At 37.4% G+C, this 16,612-nt stretch overlaps 1 protein-coding gene across 1 annotated transcript in view; it reads left to right on the top strand.

Moving 5' to 3' along the window:
- The first annotated feature begins 4,900 nt into the window (after positions 1–4,900).
- The window catches only part of LOC121314446 (DNA endonuclease RBBP8-like), a 41,514-nt gene continuing 29,802 nt past the window's right edge, over positions 4,901–16,612 (top strand). Inside the window, exon 1 of the mRNA XM_041247731.1 lies at positions 4,901–4,958. The gene's annotated coding sequence lies outside the window, so the exon portion shown is untranslated. The remainder of the gene's footprint in view (positions 4,959–16,612) is intronic.

Raw genomic sequence — 16,612 nt, 5'->3', positions numbered from 1 at the left:
GTCTCTCATCACTGATGCCCAGTATAGATAAAACCTGGGAATAGACCTGGAGTTCAGAGACTTATTGTTCTGAACTACAGTCACACAGTGACTGTAGTAGACCTTTACAGCCTTACAATTTGATTTTTTTTTTTTTTTTTTGCTGATGTTTTAATCTGCTCATTTTGTAAAAGAAAGGAAGCAGGGAAACTAATAACTTGCAAGCAGTGTCTGGGCAGGCACATAATACATCAGTTTAACCAAGTTCATGGCAGCTGCTGTGGATTTTAATAACACCAGCAACATCTCAATTAGAACAGATATTGATAAAAAAAAATCCCAACTACAAAGGTCCCAATGAGCGTTTTGTCAGTTTACTTTTTATTAAGTATATCCTCCTAAGTGTGCCATGCGAACCATGAAACATTGAATTTAAAACAGGCTTCCCACAAAGAAAGAGATACCACTATAAATGCACTAGAAGACTGTTTTAAGCCTTAAATAAGTGCAGTACTTCACGGTAACTAGCTGTGTCTTTACTCAATACAGTATTTTTCAGTTTACCGGGATTAATAGAAATCAACTTGGCAATACAGTATATCCAGAGAAACATTCCTAACCTGGAGATGCACTGCACACAGGCACATTTAGTTTAAAGTTAAAAGAACAAGTACCCAAAATAAAACTAGTGGAACAATACAAGACAGTATCACATTTTGTTGTTACTCCGCGGAGATCTGATTCAAGCATTCAAACAATGTCGACCCAAGGGACTTTTTCAACCTGAAAAATGAAACAGGGACCAGGGGTCATAAATGGAGATTAGATAATGGGGCATTCAGAACAGAAAATAGGAGACACTTTTTTTACACAGAGAATTGTGGGAGTCTGGAACCAACTCCCCAGTAATGTTGTTGAAGCTCACACCCTGGGATTCTTCAAGAGGCTGCTTGATTCTGGGATCAATAAGCTACTAACAACCAAATGAGCAAGACAGGCCGAATGGCCTCCTCTTGTTTGTAAACTTTCTTAAGTTCTTATGTTCTTATGTTCTTATGTAATGAACCCTTTTATATTACACACAAATCCCCAAATTAGCCAAACATGGATAAATGCAATGTACTTGGTATTGTTGCTGCAACTCTAAGAGAGAGTGGTCTGCTACTGCAAAGCGTTCTAGTCACTTTGTATAACAGCACATGTATGTTTCACCTCAGAAAAACCAGGGAAACCAGGAGTAAGCAGAGATTTTAAGCACAATTGTTTCATGCAAAAGGGTAATAAACATATACAAGAGCATCAGTGTATTAAAAAGAGTGTGCTAATAATGTATGTTTATAAGCGTTCAGTGGCTACCTCAAATCAAGTTGAAAGTGAATTTCTATTTGCTGTGTCATACAAAGAATGCAAGAGAAAATACACAATTTAATTAGAGGTAGCCACCGAACATTTCAATCTCAATCATTACATCTAAAGAAAAACGAGAAGGAAAGCTAATATAAATGTATTTCATCTATTTTTTGTAGAGCTGTTGTGGTTTAAACGTTTAGAATTCTTCCACATTGGCATTCTGAAAAGGGGATCTGTTCTCAGCGAAACTGACAGTGAAAGCAAGGAATTTGAGAAAAAGGAAAACAAACAAAAAATGTTGTTATTTTTGTAGTAGAGGAAGACTTCAGACACTGGCTACAATCCTGAAATTGTGTAATTTAGTAGTAGGAATCTGTATTTTAAATATTAGAAAAGCTTCCTGTTTCTTCCACCCTTACTTTTCAGAAATACTCAAACAAAGTATCATAAGCCAATTCGAACGTGAACCCCCATACTGTTTTACCCATTAAAGAGCACTCTTTACACATCTAACATCATTTGCAGTTTTCATCCAATTTATGATCTGCAGTGACCTCTAGTGGTCTTAAATATATCTGTTTTTGCAGTACACATGACATTAAAAACGAAATGGGCTTCCTTCTTTGCTTTCTCCCTTCCACTCTCTGTGAAATATTACTTCTTTCTTTTTTATAACATGAAAATATCAATAAATACGTGACAAAGCGAGTGTGACCAAAAACAAAAATCCCAAACTCAACAATACTAAAGCTAAAAACAACAAAAACGTTCACCTTACCAAAGTTATTCAAATGCAATACTGTTTTAGTGTCATTGTCTTTCCATTTGGGACATATGCTAGCCAGACAGAGCTCAGCATTAGGCGAGTCAGAATTTTGTTGGTTGCCTAGGATACATGTCTTCCGGCTCCGCTTTTGAAGGTAGCCGTTTTTAATGCTGTGGTTCTTGGCGACCACCTCTGTTTTTATTTAAAATTTGGAAAACATACACTTTTGAGATTGGTGGTTTTTTGTGTCCTTGACTGAATAACCTGGTTTCCCCTTAAAAGTTTCCGATAGTAAAAGCACAGCTAAGTATAATACAGCACAATGAAAGCATGGTAAAGCATAGGTAAACATTGTAAAGACCAGCGAGGTATGGAAAAGCATATTAATAAACATAGCAAAATAGGGTAAACTATGGTAAATGCACAGTATAACTATGGGGAAAAACATGGTATAACTGAAAAAAAACTGTTCAAAAATACAGTGGTAAACTTTTGTAAGGGTTACACCCAAAGTATAACTTGCAGTCTCTCTGTTCATATTGTCCTGCACTCACAGGGAGAAAATATATATTTTTTAGAGTATTTAGAATGAGATTTGCATTGATTACATTAAATAAACTAAAGACAACATCACTTTCCAAAGAAAGACAAAGGTAAAGGGGCAGGATTACTTTAAATTATTTTAAACAACAGTGCAAAGCAGTATCCCCCAAACTTAAGTTATTGATATATACATAAACGCTATCCTTTTATAAGGTTTGTACAACCCAATTTTATTTGACAATACTCTCAAACTGAACCTGGAACAGACCTCTCTCTCTCCTACCATTCATGACAAACACAAATCTAAGAACATCAACCACAGCTTGATCGCACCTTAAACAAAAATGCTTACAGCCTCTTTTAACCTCTTCCAACTAGTGCTGGCTGTATTACAGAAGGCATGGTATGTTTACACTGTAATTCTTTCAAATAAACGTGTTGGGTTTATAGGATTATAATACAAGACCTGTCATTATGTATATTTAATAATGCAACAGAGTACTGGTTTAGTGCTGTATGTGCACCCTTTAGTAATGTTAACTCACTTCACATGCAATAAAGACTAAGCACAATAGAGTCATTTTATTTTATCACACCTATTTGGCAATACCAAGTGTGCTTCCATGTTCCCATGGCGGTTACATCTTTGCTGTTTGCCAACTCTACCTTGTTGCTACTCTAGCAACTTCCGTAATCACTATGCAGTGGGTGGTACTATCACTGTGCACTGGTACAGTATCAGCTACTGTCTCACTCATTCCTTTCCTTCCTCTGCTCAAATTGCGGGTTAAAGAACTGCAACAGGCACATAGGTCTGTAGTATTCTGTTTCTTTTTTCCAAGGAGATCATAGCCTCCTTTTTACCACTGCTGTGGTTATGCTGATTGCCGTGATCATTTGTTGTCCTCCAGTACCAGCAGTGCTATATACCACAGCTCATTTTTAAAACATGGTGTTCTCAATCTGTTAATATCAGCTCGTTAACACCAGTTTGTAACTAAGTTATGCTGTTCATACCTATTTTTTAACCATATTTGTTTAGAACTCAGAGTCATCTCTGACGTCCAAGTACATCCGGTTCAGAGGTGTTTAACCATTATCCTGTCCTTCTGCACATGCTTCTGGTTAGAGATGACATTGGTGCTTTAAACTCCTTATACAATGAACAAGGACGTGATGACCCTCATCCAAGTTGAACATGGTAAATGTGCAGTTTCCCCATGTTTTCCCCACAGACATACTTACCTTTAGCATGGTTTGCCATGTTTTTTTAAAATATGATTTATCATACCTACCTGGGCCTTATAATGATAACCTCTGATTTACCATGCTTTTACATTAACTTTTAAAAGGGTGCAGAAACAAAAAATGATACAAAGTGAATCTACTAGAAGAAAAAAATTCTTAAATAGATATTTCACACCCATACCAATACGTCATTGTTGACCACTAAATAGAAAATGACATGTTTGCCCCCTTCCTTGCCCAACAAACACCTTATTTCTACATACATTTTGACTAAGATATTTGGATAAAGTTAATTGGGAAATTACCAAGCTAACGGATGGCATTACAGCACACATAACGCAAACACATAATGGCAGCAAACAGACAGGCATAGGGTACTATTATACATTAGGCCAGGAACAAAAGGATTTTCATTTACATATGAGCAAAATGGCTTGGCGGGTGGAATGCCAGAAAATAAAGATTTTCGTTTCAATGAATGCCACAGAGCGAAATGTGTGATACTGGAGCTAGTACAGAATTAGCACAGAAATACCTCATTGAACATAGTAAGAAATAAAACCTAGGCAAAACAATATAGACAAAAATAACTTTTACTACTAACTAAAAACAAATGGTTTAAAAACTGGTCATATTATTCAGAAAACAAAACTAGCTCTTCAGACTTTAAACATAATAAACTCTGTTTTCCATGGTACCACAAAAAGGAAAATATATTGTTTATACAGGTCATTTGGCCACATTTTATATTCAATATTACCTTAGATATGTGTAAAATGTGGTTATAGAAGATATATCTGAATATAAAACAATAAATAATAACATAGCAGGATGAAAAAAATACATTTGTACATTAACACACAGAAACAACACAGTAAAATATCCTTGTGATGCTGAAATACAGTATACAATTAACATTTGTCAGCAAAACTGAAATACTTATACAGAACACTATTATTTAAATAGGGCACTGTCTCTTTAAACGGATATGGAGAAGGAAGTTCTCCTGACCCTTCCCAGAATACATCAGGCCGCGCGGATTTCCAAACAGAAGAAGATTGTCAACAATTAGGTAAGTTACGGCTGAAAATTACAGTAATTAAAGATTTATATATGTTTTACTTATGTAAATGAGTTATTACAGAGTAAAATTAAGTTACACGTTACAGTCAGCAAAGTTATGTATTTGGTTATTAACGAATTTTGTGTTCCAAGCAAGCTAAAATAATATATTGTTTTTAGTTGCAGTACTAATATTTATATTAAATCAACAAAATACGCAAACGTGTTATTTATGCACAAAACGAATTCCTATATAACTGCCTGTTTTACCACTAGTCTCAGTCTTTTTGAGGTTGTTTACTCTGGCCGTGCAGAAAGTTAGAAGTTATATAACCTTAAGCAGTTTCAAAATAAATCTACTTTCTACTGGTTGTAGTCGTGTTAGGTTATTCAAATAAATTACCAACTACATTTTTGAAAGTGTCAACAACAGTCGTGACCCCATCTCCGCCCAACCAACTATTATTAGTGACACATTTCTTTATGACCGTGTGGTACACGTGTACTGAATGCAATTTATCACACAGGGACTCCCCTGCTGTCACTGACTTCAGTTTATACCAGTTGGGACCGAGGTGCCCTATATCATTTTTTCAAATGAAAACAATAGCTGTTAAATATAAAATAACGTGGTAATACCGTGTGAAACTTCCTTGATATGCTTTATTGACTACATGCCTAGTTAATGAGTAACGCACATACAACGGCCCCATCTATCCCCTCGCACATAGTTTTGATCTGTATGGCTTTCTAGAAATGGGACATAGTGTTTTGCGCTGTATTGCCAGGCAAACACAAATATGCAATTAACAATGAAATGCCTTGTGAAAGTACAGAGTCAAGCCTTTCTTATTAAAATGTTGTTGTTAACTGATGCAAATATATATTTTTAAGTTTATAATCAAAGTTATTTATATGCACATCTATGAATCGAAAAAGGTGCATTGTACAAAGTAGTCCAAACAAGAATAAAGATTTAGAATACCTGCATACTAAATAAGCTCCATAATAAATAGGTTATTTTTCAAAACACTATGTCAACAGGACCTGTTGAAAATTCCCAAAAGTTTACCTGGAAAGTTTCCACCCCTTTGCAACCCTATGAGTGGCACTTTAGAAAATTTGAAAAATAAATACATTGATAATATGTATGTGATGACATATTGATTATTTTCCTTCAGTCCCGTCAGTCAACTGGTCAGGGTAACTATCTTCTTCAGACCTGATGACCACACCACTCTGGTGCGAAGATAGTGCACCCCTTACATAATAAATACATGGGTTTTTTTTTGCTATTACTAGCTGTATACAGTGATATGCTTAATAATAAAACCTTGAATACAACACCTACTTTTTTATACACTTACAGCATGATTTCCAAAAGGAGCAAAATAAGAACTAGGTCACAAAGTGATTTCTAAAAGCAGATTTGGGTCACTAAGTATCTGGCTTTCAAAGGGTTTAGATGGAACGAGTCGTGAATTCACTTGTTGATGGTTTAAAAGTATAAATCAAGTGATGGGGTTAGATTAATCAGGCTTTAAAAATCATTTTGCAACCTAGTTCTTGATTTGCCCCTTTTGGAAATTGTGCTGATATTGTTTTGTAATACAAGTAAAAAGTTGTGTGAATAAACATACCTACAGCAAAAGTGCAGATGTGGGAAAAGCTTGCAAAGAGGAACATGTACAATATGTGATTGTTTCTTTTTCTAGTTTTAGCATGTTAAACTCAGGGTTTAACATTTTAAAACTAAAGATAGTGCACCCTGCGCTATCTCACGGCATGCACCTTCGCATGCTACACCGTGTAGGTGAAGACAAAAGGCGATTACCCAGTATGTCATTCATAAGGTTGTAGTAGGACAAATTGATAGATTTGCCCCACTTCAGTTCTGTGGTTTTTTATTTTTATTTTTTTGTTTTTTGTTTTTTGTTTTGTTTTTTGCTTTACAGTACTGTGCTTTTAAAACTTTACATCGATGATGAACTTGATCCACAGTTCCCTCAAATCCCCCTTCATGATCCCCCTTCACTTTTAAACACTTCTGCACATCTCTGTTTCTTGACAGCAAGTTGTTTTACAAATTTAAAATCTTTAATAAAAGTGATGTCTCCTCATCAGAACAAAAGTAGCTGCGTTTGCTCGACTTGCCGTCATGTTAACGGCTCTATTTGTTACTGCGTGTGTCTGTTGTGGGTTATGCTTCATAGTCAGAATATGCTGTTTACATGGCTTTATATTCCACTAGCATTCAGCATACTAGTGGAATATGCCAACTCCAATATTCCGAATAGACAGCGGGGGAATATTCCTCTTCATATTCCGAATATGCTATTTACATGGCGGAATATCTATCAGATTATTCAGTATTCCGAATACTAGTGGAATATTACTGGATTGTGCCTGATTGTAGTACCATATGCAACCAGTAGATGGTGATCAACCCCCTATTTATTACCATGCCAATAATTGTAGCTATGCTTGCAATGTCCATTCATTCTGTTTGCTAATTTAAAACGCTGCAGATTGTACTACGCAGTACAACAAGTTTACTGTGTGTCCTTAATTGCTAAAATAGTATGTGTTGTGTATATCTTTTTGTTACTTCACTGAAAAGGGCCACACATCACTGTGTGCACATCACCCAGTGCAACATTTTTAGGATAATTAACACAATTATTTTTGGACATACCACCAATGTTTAAATAACTGTAATATGGCCCTTTGTGTACCAAGGTAAGAGTTTATTGTGTATCTGTTTAAAAACAATGTAGCTAAAGCCCCAGAGTGTATCCTATTTTAATTGTTTAAACTAAGGTGTCATTTGAATCTTCCACTGTTTAAATTAGTCAACTAAACCCCCTTTTCTTGTGCCTAAAGTCATAGTACATTTTAAAAAATTTTTTTAGACAATATAAAAAGGGAGTTTATTTGAAAGAAACCCTATGATTCGTTTTTTAGTTAAACTCTCAAATTTGGCAGGTGGCCACCAAGCCAAGAAGATCATGTAGACTATTTTTTTGTTAAAGTATACATTTGCGCTTGTGATATAGAATGTTATCTATACAATACAATTACTTCAAGCCTTCATTTGATTGCGAAAGTCTCTTCAAAACTGATAGGAAACCATTTTATTAAGTAAACAGGACAGGAACTTTCATATTTGGTCGTAGTATTACCAGTGCACAATGATTTGCTCAATATTCCTCTTAAAAAAATGGGTTGTGGCTCCTGGGTAGCGCATACAGTAAAGGCACTCTGCATGGAGTGCATCCTATAGCCTGGAGATTGCAGGTTCGAATCCAGGCTATGTCATTGCCGACCGTGACTGCGAGTTCCCAGGGGGTGGCGCACAATTGGTCGAGCGCCGCCCGGGTAGAGAGGGCTTAGGTCGGCAGGGCAATCCATGGTTCAGCACGCACCAGCGACTCTTGTGGCTGACAGGGCGACTGCCAGTCTGGAGTGGAGCTATTCAGATCTGTGTTGTCCCCTAGCACTATAGGTCTAATGGCTTCGCTGTGGATCTGCAGTGCGAAAAATGACGGCTAGGCAGGGACACGTTTCGGAGGACTTGTCAGCTGCCGTTCCCCGAGTCGCCGAGCGGGTTGCAGTGGTGAACCGGGATTAATAAAAATACAGCTGGCGATTCCAAATTGGGTAGAAAACTTGGGTAAAATCACTGGCAACGACTACATTTTTATTACAAAAAACAAAACCATGGGTTGATGTTGATAACCGAGCAAAGGTCAGTTGTGAAGAGACGGATGCTTTACTGAAACCTGTTCAGGTTTCACTACTTCCTGTGATGGTGGACAAGTATAGGTGATTAAAAAAAACAAAACAAAACAAACAAAAAAAAACAATACAAAAACTAGTAAGATGGATAGAAAACGTACACTGTCTACTTTCAAATGTAACTCTTGTGTAGTCTTTCTATGTATTTATTTTAATATTGACATGGGCTATTCAATTCCAAATGTCTTGATGGGTGTTTGGTTACAAGTTGCATATACATTTTTAATACAATCACGGTTAGTAGTGAAGGCTAATGCCCAGGCTACAAGTGATTTATTCTTTTGTTTGAATGTTTTATTTTGGCCCTTGTGCCGTGTTTTATTTGTTTGTTTGTTTAGTTTAATAAAATGTGCAACAGCGCTTTAAAACTGCAGCTCTCTCTGGGTCACAATGTGCACTAACCCACTTCTGTAACACCACATGTGACAGGGTAGCGGCTAGCGGCAGGGAATAGACTCAGAGACAGAAAGCTGTTTTGTTTAATAAAGTGCGCAACAGTGCTTTAAAATTGCAAAGGAACAAACAAGGGCCAAAGTAAAGGCTCAGACAAAAGAATAACACACTTGTAGGCTGGGCATTAGCCTTCACTACCAAGCTGAAACAGTGCAGAAATCACAGAGCAAAGAACTCTGACCCTCAAACTCCTCCAACAAACAAAGGCTTTCTTGTTCCTTTTATACGCGCGGCCACTCCCCAATTAGCATCAGTTACGTAATTGGGGAATGGCCGCACCTGTGATTGCTGGCAGGGACAGATTTAACCCCATCCCTGCTAACCCCCTCCCCCCCATCCCCCCCCCCCCCCCCCCCCCCCCCCCCCCCACACACACACACACACACACACACACACACACACCACACACACACACACTATTTACAGCAGTAGGGCTTCTGCCCTGCCACAGGCACCTACTGTACAATCCGGCCTGTTCTATTAAATTATTGAATATACCCATAACACTAAAAAAAAAAAACAGCTAATTGCTCTTGGGCTTGTATACAGTCAATTACATGACATTCTGCATTATTTCCTACTGTGTGTTAAACATTACTTCATGATGTGCCTACTTCCCTGGTAGTTCCCAATAGTTAATACGCCACACCCTGTATCTTGGTAATAGGTGAAACTGTAGAATTAGCACTACAGCTGGTTTCAGATTATCACTACAACATTTTGTGCTGTAGTTGGAATGTAAGAAGTTGCATTTCAACCAACATTTTTAGGTGTTCCACCTAATATACAAACATGACAACTGCAGTACTGTAAAGAGTACAAGGTTCTCCAGCAAACAACATGTTAACACTCTATCTCCTGGGCGTATATCGCAAGCAACAAACACAAGGGAGTACTGACCCTGAAAATTATGGCCCAATTAAACAATCTTGGGCAGAGCTTGCACCCACCAGCTGCCTAGTTTGTATATGAACGGACGGCACCAATTGTGTTAACGAGACCATTTTGTTTAAGCAAAGAAACCTTGTTAATCCAGTAGAAAATTCTGCTTTGTGCAGTTTACTAGATATGATAGTGATAATGTACATTGAAGTGATGCAAGTTACCTGGTACCTTCTTGTGTTTTTTTTTTTTTACTTTCACTCTTCCAGATAATACTGAAATTTAAGAATAACTGGTAACTAACTGTTGTGGCACTTGGGCTGTCCTGAGGAAATACATTAAGTATTATTTTTGATTTTGGAAGAACAAAAATGTATAATAAATGCAATTGCAGTAATCGGTCACATATCCGCCCTAACGGTTTATTCGCCATGGTCAAGCTCTTCAACACAGTATGTGTGTGTGAGAGTGAGAGAGAGAACCAGAATCCTTGACAGTGTAGCAATACTACTGACTTTTAAGAAACTCTTGTTAAACAAGATGGCTGCCTGACGTATTTTTGAAAAAAAAAAAAACTTTCGAAATCTTCTTCTGTGGAACAGCTGAAGTTGCTGATTTTAAACTTGGCACATTGAGAACTCAACACACTTAGACGGGTACTGATACTGGGGCTTCGGAGCCGTAAAACTGCCTGGCAGTTCTAGTTATTATTATTATTATTATTATTACATGGCAATGGTTCTAATTCATGGAATTCATGAAATCCATGCTCGCCATGAATAAATACAGCCTTGGTGATACAATAGCACAAATAAGCAATGTCAGTGAAGGGAAAGTTAAAAAAGATTGGCTGAAGATTTACCCATGGCTGGAGTTTAATAATGATAGTGGTCAGATTACTTTGACCACTATCATTATTACTATTGAATCCTAAGCATGACCACTATCATGCTTAGCTCTCAGAACATTATTGTGCTGCAATTCCAAAAATTCTTCCTGAAAAGTAGACTTTTTTTACACCAAACTTTTCTGCTATAACTGTTGTCAGTACATTTTGGGTTTTTTCACATTTATTCCACTTAGTATGGTACTATAAATCATTAGTCTATAGAAAGGGTTAAACTAACTTAGTCTCATACTTAATGTCCTCTAGGGCAGCAGAAGTTATTTTGGGTTCGTTGCAACTGAGATCATTTTTAGTACGCAGCTGGGGACTATGTTGAGCTGCCAAGTTCGTTGCAACTGGTATTAACTTGCGTACTAGTTTAGTACGCAGCTTCTTACTAACCACATGTGCAAACATGACAGTAAACTGCAGACTTTGAGAGCAGCCTAGAGAAGCCAGCTCTTCAAATTCAAAACACATTGAGATTAGGGCCTCCAGTTGAGATGGGATTGTCAAATTGTTTTGATAGCCCATTCTGTACATTTATGATATGCTTCATCAGTCCATTGAAAATCAGGACCTGGTTCCAAGGAGATCCTTAATTACTTCATTGAAGTTCATGGTTCAATAAATTAAACCATTAATGGATTAGCTGGAACAAGTATCTGGGCTGGTAAATATACTGAAATAAAAAATAAAAAAAAAAAAACCCAAACAAACAAAGTTCTTAAAGGTCAAATTTCTGAAACTCTTAGTAAGCTGTAAAATACTGTATGTACTATCTACTGTACCAGGTATATTCTAGTTTAGCTTCCAGTGCTCCACTGACAAGTCTGTTCATGAATCTTGGGGATTTTCTGAAATACTGTTACTTGATTGGCGAAACAAAGTCATATGATGATTATTTTATTTTATTTTTTTTATTTTTTTTTGTGGTTTGAAAACAATTTAATTAATGAGGCACTGCTCTACAGTTTTGCCAGTTATGCAAATTATAGTATTGCTTTAGCTCTGGCTAGCTACTGCACAAGTTGGAATTTGTTAGTAGCTACAGTAAGGTACTTGAGAATGTTAAGACTACAATTTTCTAGTAAATGGCCCTATTCACAAAATTTGAATGTTTCAAGGAAGTTTTTTGTTAAGGCCTGTTTTTGATTGATGAAATTAACAATTTAGTCATTTCAACTGTTTGAGATGAGAATACGTTTATTCTTACTCTTGAAACCCGCTTATAAACAAAAAAGCATTCTTAGTTTTGAATATGACTCAGTGGTGTAAGAATAAACGGTTGAAACCATGGCAGCTGGTTTAATATTTTCATAATAAACCTACTTTACATGTCCTTTGTTTTTAACATCTCCATAATATTTTTTTCCTGTCTTAGGTGGCCTCTGTTTTGTGAGTTTTTGTATTTTGAGTATTGGGGACTTTATTACCCTACAGCCAGGGTCCTCAACTTTGAATGCTCTGTGGGCCACATGAAAAGGTGACATTGAAGCTGGGGGCCACAACACAATTTCACTTTCAAAAATACCTCATAATGTCCATGTAATATAAGGCATATACAAATCTAGTTATATTTGCTTTTTTGTTGACAGTAATATTTCTACTTGTGTTACTGCTTTCAAAAGGAGTTACAGTACATTTTTTATAACAGTGCCCAAATATTTTGGCCCTTGATATATTGTACAAGCACACACACACACGAAAACAGTTTCTTGTCCAGGTACAACAGCAAGCATTGTGTTAACTGAGGAATCAGTGAAAGTCACAAAGCTACTAAATGTAATTTTGAAAGGTACTGACAATGTTGACCAAGGGCACTTTTTCAACCTGAAAAAAGAAAGAAGGACCAGGGGTCACAAGTGGAGATTAGATAAAGGGGCATTCAGAACAGAAAACAGGAGGCACTTTTTTTATATATAACAGAGAACTGCAGGAATCTGGAACCAACTCCCCAGTAATGCTATTGAAGCTGACACCCTGGGATCCTTCAAGAAGCTGCTTGATGAAATTATGGTATCAATAAGCTACTCTCGTTTGTAATCTTTCTTATGTTCTTAATTATTTCCATGTTTTTGTAAAACAGAAAATTAACCAAACTAATATCTCAACGTTTTTTCCGGTTGTTCAATGACAAACCAACTTACATCAGTAAATTGTCAGTACCTCTATGCAAACCATTATACATTTGGGCAAAAAATAAAAACAAGTAAAATGAAAAACACGTACTTAATGTGATGATTGTGTCTGCATTCCTTTCACAGTCTTCTTTACGTGGGGTTGATTCCTTGTTGCAGCTGCACAGAGACAGTCGTTTAAATGTCTATCACGGAGACATGTGCGATGTTTCGTTTTGATCGTGCCCATTGATGAAAATGCACTCTCGCATGCATAGGTTGATCCAAAGCAGGTTAAGACCTTCTTGGCACATGTAACAATTGCAAGGTATGTCTCGTTCAGTACGTAGCACAGAATGTTTCAGAGTTTACTTCCTGATGCTTAGCTTTCAGAACATTATTGTGCTGCAATTCCATAAATTCTTCCTGAAAAGTAGACTTTTTTACACCAAACTTTTCTGCTGTAACTGAAGCAGTTTTTACGTCTACAAAAAAGGGGTTTTCAACTACTGAAAGTATTGATGTTATGGGTTTGGATGTTATGACAGAAAGTATGGATGTTATGTCAGAAAAACGAGAAGAGAATTCTCTGGACAGCTCAGAAAGGTGTTCTGTATAGGGTTCTGGCAAGAAGACAGCTGGGTCGTGTAATTGTGTTACCTGTGAATTCAGGACTGGGAAGTATGTTAAGTCTATTCAAGAAGCTGATCCGAAAAAAGAGCCAGTTTAGCTTCAAATGCTGACACATCATTCAACAGTGTAGGTAGGATTTTATCCTTTCATTGAAGCTTGAGGTTAAGCATGTTCAAATGTTGTGTTATATTCGTCAGAAAAAACACTCGCATCGGAATGTTTCATCGTTAATGAACGACAGCAAATCAAAGCGTCTTTTTTTTCTTCCACGAAATCTTGCACAGCAGGAAGCAAATCCATTAAACGTGCCAAAACCTGACCACGGCTCAGCCATTCAACTTCTGCGTGCATCGACAAATCCTTGTATTGCGTTTTGTACTCCACGAAAGAGCGGAATTGCCTGTGCTTGAGTGCATGTCCAGTGATAAAGTTCACAATCTTCACAACACTTTCCATTGTAGTTTTGAGATATACTTTCTTTAGTTTGCAGCTGGTGCAGTATGCAGTGATATGCAAAGAAGTCCGGTATGCGTTTGTTTTTTCTAAGCAGTGCCGCCAACTCCTTTTCTTTTCCAACCATGGAGGGTGCGCCATCTGTAGTTACTGAAACATGTTTCTTTAAGTCAATATTTTTACCAGGTCCTTCAAAAAACGTCATTATCGGTTGATAGATATCTTCTCCCCGCGTTTGCCCTATAAACTACCTGTTTTTGTATTCTGAGAAGAGTGAATCGCTGCAATCCTGGAAGCACTGCTTCATCAGTTCCCCTTCTGTGAAAGGCCTTTTGCTTTTTGCAAGGTGCCGTGCAATTTTAAAGGAACCTTCAGTAACTACATCGCTGTTTTTTAGTTGTGATCGAAAGAGACTTTGCTGTCCACGAAAACTTGCAACAAGGTTGCGTACCTTGTCTTTCCTTAGATTACTGCCATGTGGATGAGACTGGATAAACTCCGGGTGACATGTTTCTTGGTGACGTAAGTTTATTTTCCTCAGCACAGACACGGTTCTTTAACACAGCAAACACATCGGTTTTCCATTTACTTCAGTAACATGTAATCCAGCTCCCAATTAGGATTAAATATTTTATTTTCATCCACTATTTTACTTTTTTTAGTTGCCGTTTTGTTATTACTTGTAACTTTCCAATGTTTTTCACTCTATTCGCTATATTTCTACTTTCTTTCAAGCGCTATTTCACTAGCTTTGCTTAACTGTACTTTGACGCCAGTTGCTGCTCCCGCCCACTCCGGCCTAACCAGCCAACCGGAGCCTTCCCTCTCCCCATCAGGCGCTTATCAAGGCTGGGAGGGGGAGCAAGGAATTGTACAGGCCAACTCACTCCTTTTCAACAGCGGTATTCAGTCACACACAGTCGCTATCTCCCACACCCCCCTTGCGCTTTAACTAGGTGACGTGGCCCAGACCCCAAACAGCAGCATACAACAGGATTTGCTAATGATTGCACAATTTGTTGCTATGTTAATTCTTGCAAAAAATATATATAATTAAATATATTAATGTAAAAGTTACGTGTTAAGTAGCCTGGCCCTACAGTGTAATGACTGCTAGTAACATACAGCGTATTTCCATTTTGTTTGTGTTTAATTGTGTGCATTCTTAAATCCAAAATAATGAAATCACATTAATAAAGTCTTTACTTTGCTACACAATAGCTACAGTACACCTCCTGGATTAAAGGCTACTGTTTAGAAATTAGAAGACTTATTTGGCAAGGACCACTAACCCCCAACAAATGTACATTTTCTACTGCCGTTTAGGTGCTGAGTTTATTTGCAAAAGAGAAAACACCCTAATTCAAGTTTAGGCAGAGCAGCTGTGTGTTTTGATGTTCCAAAACATGTGCAGCTGTTGCTGGGTGCAGGCAATGCGAGGAACTAAAGCCAAAAGCTGTACGAAAAGTTATATTTTATAGGGCCAATCAATATTATTTCTAAGCATAATCTATAACAGATCCCGCTAATCTCAAGAAAAGAGGTACTTTTCCATCATATATATACACATACATACACACACACTGCCTTGCAAAAGTATTCAGAACCCTGGCCAATTCTCTCATATTACCGAATTACAAATTGTACACTGAAATTTCGTTCTGTTTGATATTTTATTTTTAAATACTGAAACTCAGAATCAATTATTGTAAGGTAACATTGGTTTTATGTTGGGAAATATTTAAAAAAAATTAATAACTGAAATATCTTACTTGCATAAGTATTCAACCCCTGTGCTGTGGAAGCTCTCAGTTTACACCGATGAAAGAAATTGCCCTAATGAGGACACAATTACTTTACTATCGGCCTCCACCTGTGAACCATTAAAGTTGCTGTCACATTTTCTGGATAAAATCCCCACTGTTGAAGGATCATTGGTAAGGCTGTGAATCTGAAGGAAAATGAAGACCAAAGAGCATTCTACAGAAGTTAGAGATAAAATAATACAAATTCATAGATTAGGGAAAGGGTACAAAATAATATCCAAGTGTTTGGATATCCCAGTGAGCACAGTTGGATCAATAATCAGGAAGTGGAAGCTGCATCACACCACCCAGGCACTGCCAAGAAAAGGCCGTCCCTCAAAACTCAGCGCTCAAACAAGGAGACTTGTGAGAGAATCCACAGAGAGGCAACAATCACTTTGAAGGAGCTACAGAGTTCAGTGGCTGGGAGTGGAGTAATGGTGCACCAGTCAACCATATCAAGAGCTCTGCGTAACACTGGCCTGTATGGGAGGGTGGCAAGAAAGAAGCCGTTACTCAAAGTACCATCTGAAAGCATGTCTGGAGTTTGCCAGAAAGCATGAGAGTGACCCAGCTGCGATGTGGGAAAAGGTTTTGTGGTCAGATGAGACCAAGATAGAGCTTTTTGGTCCGC

This window comes from Polyodon spathula, chromosome 4 (genome assembly GCF_017654505.1).
Source record: "Polyodon spathula isolate WHYD16114869_AA chromosome 4, ASM1765450v1, whole genome shotgun sequence".
Classification (NCBI taxonomy): domain Eukaryota; kingdom Metazoa; phylum Chordata; class Actinopteri; order Acipenseriformes; family Polyodontidae; genus Polyodon; species Polyodon spathula.
This window is presented reverse-complemented; position numbering and strand designations above follow the sequence as displayed.